General features: G+C 35.8%; 1 pseudogene across 1 annotated transcript; it reads right to left on the bottom strand.

The window, feature by feature from the left end:
* Window positions 1-441: 441 nt before the first annotated feature.
* On the bottom strand, window positions 442-4,296 carry LOC143544925 (protein SUPPRESSOR OF MAX2 1-like; annotated as a pseudogene). Its single transcript, XR_013137335.1, has 3 exons — window positions 2,466-4,296; window positions 2,129-2,372; window positions 442-2,043 (listed from the first exon to the last, which is right to left on the bottom strand). The product of XR_013137335.1 is annotated as a protein SUPPRESSOR OF MAX2 1-like (transcript).
* Window positions 4,297-7,256: the final 2,960 nt, after the last annotated feature.

Genomic DNA, 7,256 nt, shown 5'->3' with positions numbered 1-7,256 from the left:
GTTATATACCGCTATCCCACCGCAATAACCGATATCTCAGATATCGGTCATTGACCGATATCCGCTATTTTTTGGGATTAACTGCATAAATAACACGCACATCTTGTTCGATTATTTATGTTTGTGAATGAATGTAAGGTAAATAATCTCACGTTCTATTTATATTTATGTTCATTCATTCACATTTATATTTCTTGTTATGTTTTTAAAATACTTATTTAATAATACTAAAATTTGACTATCATACATTCAACTTGCAAGTTACATAAAACATAAAAACTTGACATATAAATAGTCAATAGATATACCAATAACTTTTTATAGATACAAGCCATACCCATTCACATATGGCTAATATACTCAATAAAACAAAAAAAAAATAAAATAAATGAATTATTATTATTATTAACTAAATCTTATTGCTAAAACTAAAAAGTAATAATTACTTTGGATATTATACGAAAATTTAAAAAGGTATATCACTATAATAACGTTTCACTATATACAAAACTAGACCATCTTTTAAGAGTACAAAATCATACTCCATCAACCACCACCGGAATATCGCTCGGCAACCACTCGTTGGCGCCACGGCCCGCTCGAACACAATCCCGATCACACTCAACACGAACCACCATATCATCACCTTGACTCGTTAACCGAGCATTGACCTGGTCAATGCTCGGCACCAGTACCCGTTCCGCCCACTCCTCTAGACTCGTTCGACCGAACCATAACCCGCCCAAGATATTCTCCACCGCACCCTCCGCCACCTCGACCGTGACATTCTCATCAACCACGGTTGAGAACGTGTTCCTAATCGTTTTCTCGATTTCAACACGAAGGTTCCCGAAATTAACCGGTTTGAACACGACCGTCACATCGCTTGGCCCCGCGAGCTCGTGAGGCACGGACGTAACCGCAAATTGTTGACTTTCGTCTTCGTGGTCAACCGTGACATTACTCGAGTTTAACGACCCATCGGTTATATCTTCCTCGTAGTCGATAGCTAGGTTAAGATCAAGACACAAATCGAACCCGAGTCTTTTATCATTTCCCGACAACCAATCGGCTCGTCGTTTTAACCGTTTCCGACCGAGAATCAACCGCAACTGCCAATCACGGGTCGCTAACAAGTGCAGCCGTTGCTCGTCGACCCAATGCTCGTCCATGTTGACGGTTGACCAGTTCCCAGTCAACACAAACACGACATTCCCGAGGCTAATTTCACGCCCGTAGCGAGTCGGTGAGCCGTTGTCTTTCCATGGCCCGTTTTATACTCCCGCAAACCAACATATCGGCTTCGTCAATGTCAGAAAGGACAATAACCGAAGACGGGTTTCTACGGACCGCGTCAACAATCCGATCCAAAACCGTTTTACCACGAAAGCCAATATCGGTTTCTTCGTCGTCACGTCTCGACCCGAGCCCGATTGTTATCGGGATCGTCCCGGTTATGTGCTCGGAAAGAACCGATGCCATCTTCCTCTTTCCCACCCGATCAGGACCCGCAAATAATAGCCACACACAACCCCTCGAGCCCGTCTCTGATTTACTTTGCGTTATTGCTGTAGCTATTGTCGAAGCCGCCTCGGGTTGCCACCACGCGTTTTTCATTAAACCCTTGAGTAATCGTTTGTAATAGTCGGCATCGGTTGCATTGACGAATTTACCCTTTTGCGGTTCGGACGATATGCAGCCTAAAAGATCCTTAACCGTCAAATCTTGCCCGTCCTTTTTATTCGATCCGAGAACAAGATCGGTTCTAACCGGGCTTCGCGGTGGCTCTAACCGTGGCGTTTGGGCGAGCTGCAAAGGCTCTACAAGACTTCTAGCGGGCTGTAACCGTGGCTGTTGACCCGGTTGACTTTTGCAGAGATGCATGTTCGGCTTGTACGCCCCGAGTAAAGGTACAGCCATGGGCACAACTTTATCCAACCTTGAAGATTGATTATAATTAGGATGAACTCGAAAGCACTCGTCGCGCCATTTCTTCTGTAATTCTTGAATCTTTCGTTTCAAAACCGATTCGTGATCCTTAACCTATCATAACACGATTCCAAATTAAACCGACAATATTATAACTAAATAACAAAACATAATTACTCAGACACGATTATCGACTCACCTGAAATTGATCCTTCGTTTTCGCATTCTGCAGCCACTGCGGTAGATTATTATTACTATTAATAACCTCATTGCGTGGTTTCTCCGACTCTTTTAATCTTGCTAACTCTTGTTCATAACCACTCGCACACTTCGGACAGCACGACAACTTTCGGCTAGTATCTAAATTCATATTCATAGTTGTCGATAAACTATTTAACGGACTAAAAGACTGACCCGAACCACTAACACCATTCGTCCCCATCCTAAAACAACAAACCGAAAACAATAAACTTAACTATTTAAGCCCAAACATAACTAAAACGAGTTTACAAATTACAATCGATATTCAAAATTACCTCGGGAACATGTTTGAGACCGGTGACCTTGAAGTAATCGGTACCGCTTGTAAATCCCAATCGGTTTCCATTGACGGATGATAAACTTGACACCTTAAGTAAGTTTCACAAGTAGCTGTTCCCATCAACCAAACTTTTCCAACAAATTTCGCCACGAGCTCCGCCATCTCCACCACCGATTCCCGACCAAACACCCCCGGTTGGTCAACCAGCCATTTAAGATCACCCAAGTCGATTATTATCGCCTTGTTTCCGATTCTTTTACCGATTAAATCACACAGATCGTTGATCTTATTCGGTATTAATGATTTATCGGATAATGCTGCGAAATCTTGTATTGTGATAATCTCAATATTGTCAAACTCTCTATTTATCACAAACTCGCTCGTTTCAACTCGTTTCAAGATCTCTTTACGGATTGTTTCGGGTCCTGTTTCAGGTCCAGATTCGCCAACGAGGATCGGGTTCTTTTTCTTCGGTTTTGTCATGATATCAATAATCCTTTGGATATCATCCTGATGATTCCTTAGCTGTAAAGATTGCTTTGAGTTTGAATTCGGATTCAGGTAAAGATTCTGGTTAACAGGTGTTGTGGTTAACGGTGACGGTAACGGTAACGGATTCATGTTTTTTCCATTATTATTATTATTCAACAACTGTTCAATGGTGGCTTTAACAGCCGGGCTCGAGAAGCTAGCTTCTCGCATAACTCGGCTGACACTCGGGTCATCAAGTATGGAAATAATAAGCTGTTCGAGCTCGACTTTAACAGCTAAGAGCGGCTGCTGCTGTTGTTCAGGGCAGCCGCGGCGCTGATGTGCCTGCGCTCGTTTGAGCGCAGCCATCAGCGCGTTGGAAATGGGGGGCTCCGCAGCTGCTGACGCAGCAGCTGGGAGCCGGTCGAGCGCTACGCTGAAGCACAGCTCGAGCGCTCGACACTGGAGGGGGTGGGACGAATTCGGGTGGGACCGAATACAGGCTTGCCGAAGGAAGCCGGTTGGCGAGCCGAGTAGGGTATTAGCTACATGAAGCGGCGTCGTTTGGCCGTGGTTTCGCCGACCGGCTTCCGTAATTGATTGGTTCAATACGGCAGCCGCTTCGGGCGTTAGGGTTTGGTGGATTGTACTCAATCCAGACTTCATAATAATCAAAATCAGTTCAAGATTGATCTGGGCTTTGTGTAGAATCACAAATTAAACAAAACCCAGAAGCTGAAATTTTATAAAATGTTAAAAAATTGGGGATTTTTTATGTAATTTGTAGAACAAGAAAAACTCCCCAAAATCAAAACTTTACAGAATCATTTCAAGACTGATCTGGGTTTTGTGTGAAATCAAGAATATAATAAAACCCAGAAGCTGAAATTTTATAAAATGTTAAAAAAAATTGGGGATTTTTATGAAATTTGTAGAACAAAAAAAACTCCTAAAAATGAAAATATTCAGAATCAGTTCAAGATTGATCTGGGTTATGTGTAAAACCAAGAATATAATAAAACCCAGAATTTGGAATTTTATAAAATGTTAAAAAAATTGGGGATTTTGATGGAATATAAAGAGAAGAAAAGGCTCTGTAAAATCAAAATGTTCAGAATTAGTGCAAGATTGATATGGGTTTTGTGTGAAATCAGGAATATAATAAAACCCAGAATTTGGAATTTTGTAAAAGGCTAAGGAATTGGGGGATTGTGATGAATCTGAAATGGGAAAAGAATATGAAAACTGAAATTATTACCTCAAGAAAATGATAAAAAAAACCCTGTTTGTATGTTGTATATGTATGTATAGTTGTGGGTGCAATAAATGAAAGTAAGAACAAAAGAAGCTTTTTGGACATAATAATATAATATATTAATAATTAATAATAAGTGGTTATGGTTAGAGGCGGTAAAAAAAACGAAATTCAGAACCGGACCTGAAATAAAAACCCGGAACCGGTTTTTAATACCTGGGTTTTTAAAACCGTACCTAATCCTACCCGTAAAGTACGGATATGGTATATGCATTTTGGCACTAAAACCCGAACCCGAAACCGGACCCGATTTGTATCCGGTAAGGACCGAAAACCCGAACCGTTCCATACCCGGAACCGGGTTTTTCCAATACCCGAAACCGAGTATTTCAAATACCCGATGTATACCCGAAAAAAACCTTAAAAGTACCTGAAAAATACCCCTAAAAAGTGCAAACTTTTAAAAAATCCAATATATACCTGAAAAATACCCGAAAAAACCCGAAAAACCCCGTAAATAGGTTTCAATACCCCGGCTCTATACCCGACCCGAACCCGATGAATAGGGTATGATTTTTAGAAACATATCCGACTCGAACCCGACCCGATTATTACCAATATCCGATTATATCCGTACCCGATCATACTCGAATCCGGCTATTTAAAAACCCCGATTTATGCACCTCTAGTTATGGTTATAGTGATGGTAAATTTGAGTTTTATGCTTGATGATGGTGATGATGGGCCCAAGGGGTGTTTGCATTGTAGAGAAATAATTTGCAAGGGTTTCTGGAACTTTTGCCTCTAGAGTCTATACATCTAGATCCTACAATTTTATTTTCTTTTCTTTTCTTTCATACTGTTTGTAGTATATTTTAATATATAAAAAAAATTCAAAATTAACCTACTTTGAAAATATATTTCAAATCTTTGATTATGTGTTAGAAAGTCTAACATGTTTTTGACGATGTATAAAGTCGGTCCATTTTGGTAATTTTCTTTCTAATATATTAACAGTTAACACATAATTTTTTATTCTCGATAACATTAAAGTTTTAAGCTATTTATTAACGAAGAATATGTCAAATATTTTGATATGGATTGAAACAAGTGGAGGTTGCTTATTATTTAATTTTGTTTATATGTTTGTAGCCGGCTTCTGCTAGCTACTTGTTAGCAGAGACAGTAGCTCTGATTATTATTATGAAAGCTATAGTTTTAAAAAATAAATTTATCTTCAACTACTAACTTTTAAACCTCTTACTAAATGTCAACCAAGGTGTATCATTCAACTAAAGATCTAAATGATCTTTTATGGTACAAGCCCTTTGTTATTTTTTTTCTAATATTTATTAACATGTGTATCAATCAAAGTTTCAACTAATCTTGTAAAAATATTATTATAATCAATTGTTTATAACCACCAAAAGTATAAATACTTTTAAAATATTGGCGTCGTATGGAGTTGTATAAACTTTGTTTTGAATATTCTTGTATAATTAATTATTAATAACAAATACAATGTAATACCTTTTCAAATGAATAATAAATTTTAGAAATATCCATTTATTAGCTTACAATAGCTTGAATTTAAGTTTATATTGCATTTCACTTAGTGAACGAACATGTGTCCGGTTTCATACATATATTTTGATTAGACTTGCAAGTCTATACTTAAATATTTAAGTTGAGGAATTCATATAAATATATGTGTAATTAAGTTGTATAATAATAGGGACAGATGGACAACAATATAAAGGGTATAGCTTTTTAAGATGATGAGGTTCATGAGATGATTATGCTTTATATGTATTTCGGACTTAATATTGACCGACTCTTTTCACTTTTGTATCACGCGTTTCCCAACGTCAACGTCCATTCAAAGAAAGATATTTATTAATATATTTTAATAAAGTAAAATAATTGTGACACGTGTCAGTTTGTGGTTAATCTTCATAATTTTTTCCCTTAAAAATTAATATAAGGCATATATCAATAATTATATACTGTTCTTTTAAACTCAGTTTATATTATATCTAATTAAATTATTCACTTTTCTTTAAACTTTATTTGTATTTTATATATATACATTTTTATAAAAAAAAAATATTTACATATTATACTAATGTACAATGTTTGAAGATATTTCACAACATACTTGGTGAAATCCAAAAATCTACAACAAATCATGGTTATTAAATATTGTAAAAAATATAATTTTAAATGTTATTATTAATATATTATACTATGCATATTGTTGAAGAATGTAAAATAAAAAAAACACTGATATGCTTTCAATTTAAAAACTTTTTTTTAATCATTAAATTATAAATATATGCTTAAAGTTGATCCATTTTTTAAAATTAAACCCATTTATCTATTGGTTTTTTTGTACATTGTTGTATAAATTTATATATAAAAAATATATGATTTAAATCTATCTATTTAATTTTTCGGTTAATTTAATATACTATACATATATGTGTTAAATTATAAGTATAGTATATACCAATCACTTTCAAATATAACAAAAGTTTATCATATTTAGTTTCTTGGGTTTTTTTATCAAGGATTGCTTCAAGTTTTAATGAAACTTAAATTTGATTGTTACGGGTTAAATGCTGATGATTAGATCATTTGGTACAAATTAACAACATTTTGCTCAAATTTGTTAAGTGTAAAAAAAGGGTAATCTAAATATTTTTAAAATTTTGAGAATGCATATAGATTTATCGTCAAACTTGTTACGAGTTCAAAGTTGTGACTTGAAAATGTAAAACAAATAAAAGTTAGAATTTTAATCTGACTGTGTTTCGAATTTATTTTTAGTGGCATTTTTGGAAAAGGTCAAAAGATTCGGGATTTTACACATTGAGTATTTTTCACATGACTATTAAAATTTAAGAAAAAATGGCAACCACTTCTGACATGTCACCTCCAAGCCTATCAATGCTTCTAACTTTTATCAAATTTGAAACATTTGTGTCAGCATTGACTTTTTCTTGAATAGTGATCAAATGGTTGTATGTGAAGCATGTCGTACAAAATTATGCTAAACTA

This window comes from Bidens hawaiensis, unplaced genomic scaffold, assembly GCF_021521415.1.
Source record: "Bidens hawaiensis isolate Kalapana, Puna unplaced genomic scaffold, B.hawaiensis_p1.1 tig00013803_1, whole genome shotgun sequence".
NCBI lineage: Eukaryota > Viridiplantae > Streptophyta > Magnoliopsida > Asterales > Asteraceae > Bidens > Bidens hawaiensis.
The sequence above is the reverse complement of the archived record's forward strand: the minus strand, read 5'-3'. Positions and strand labels throughout refer to the sequence as shown.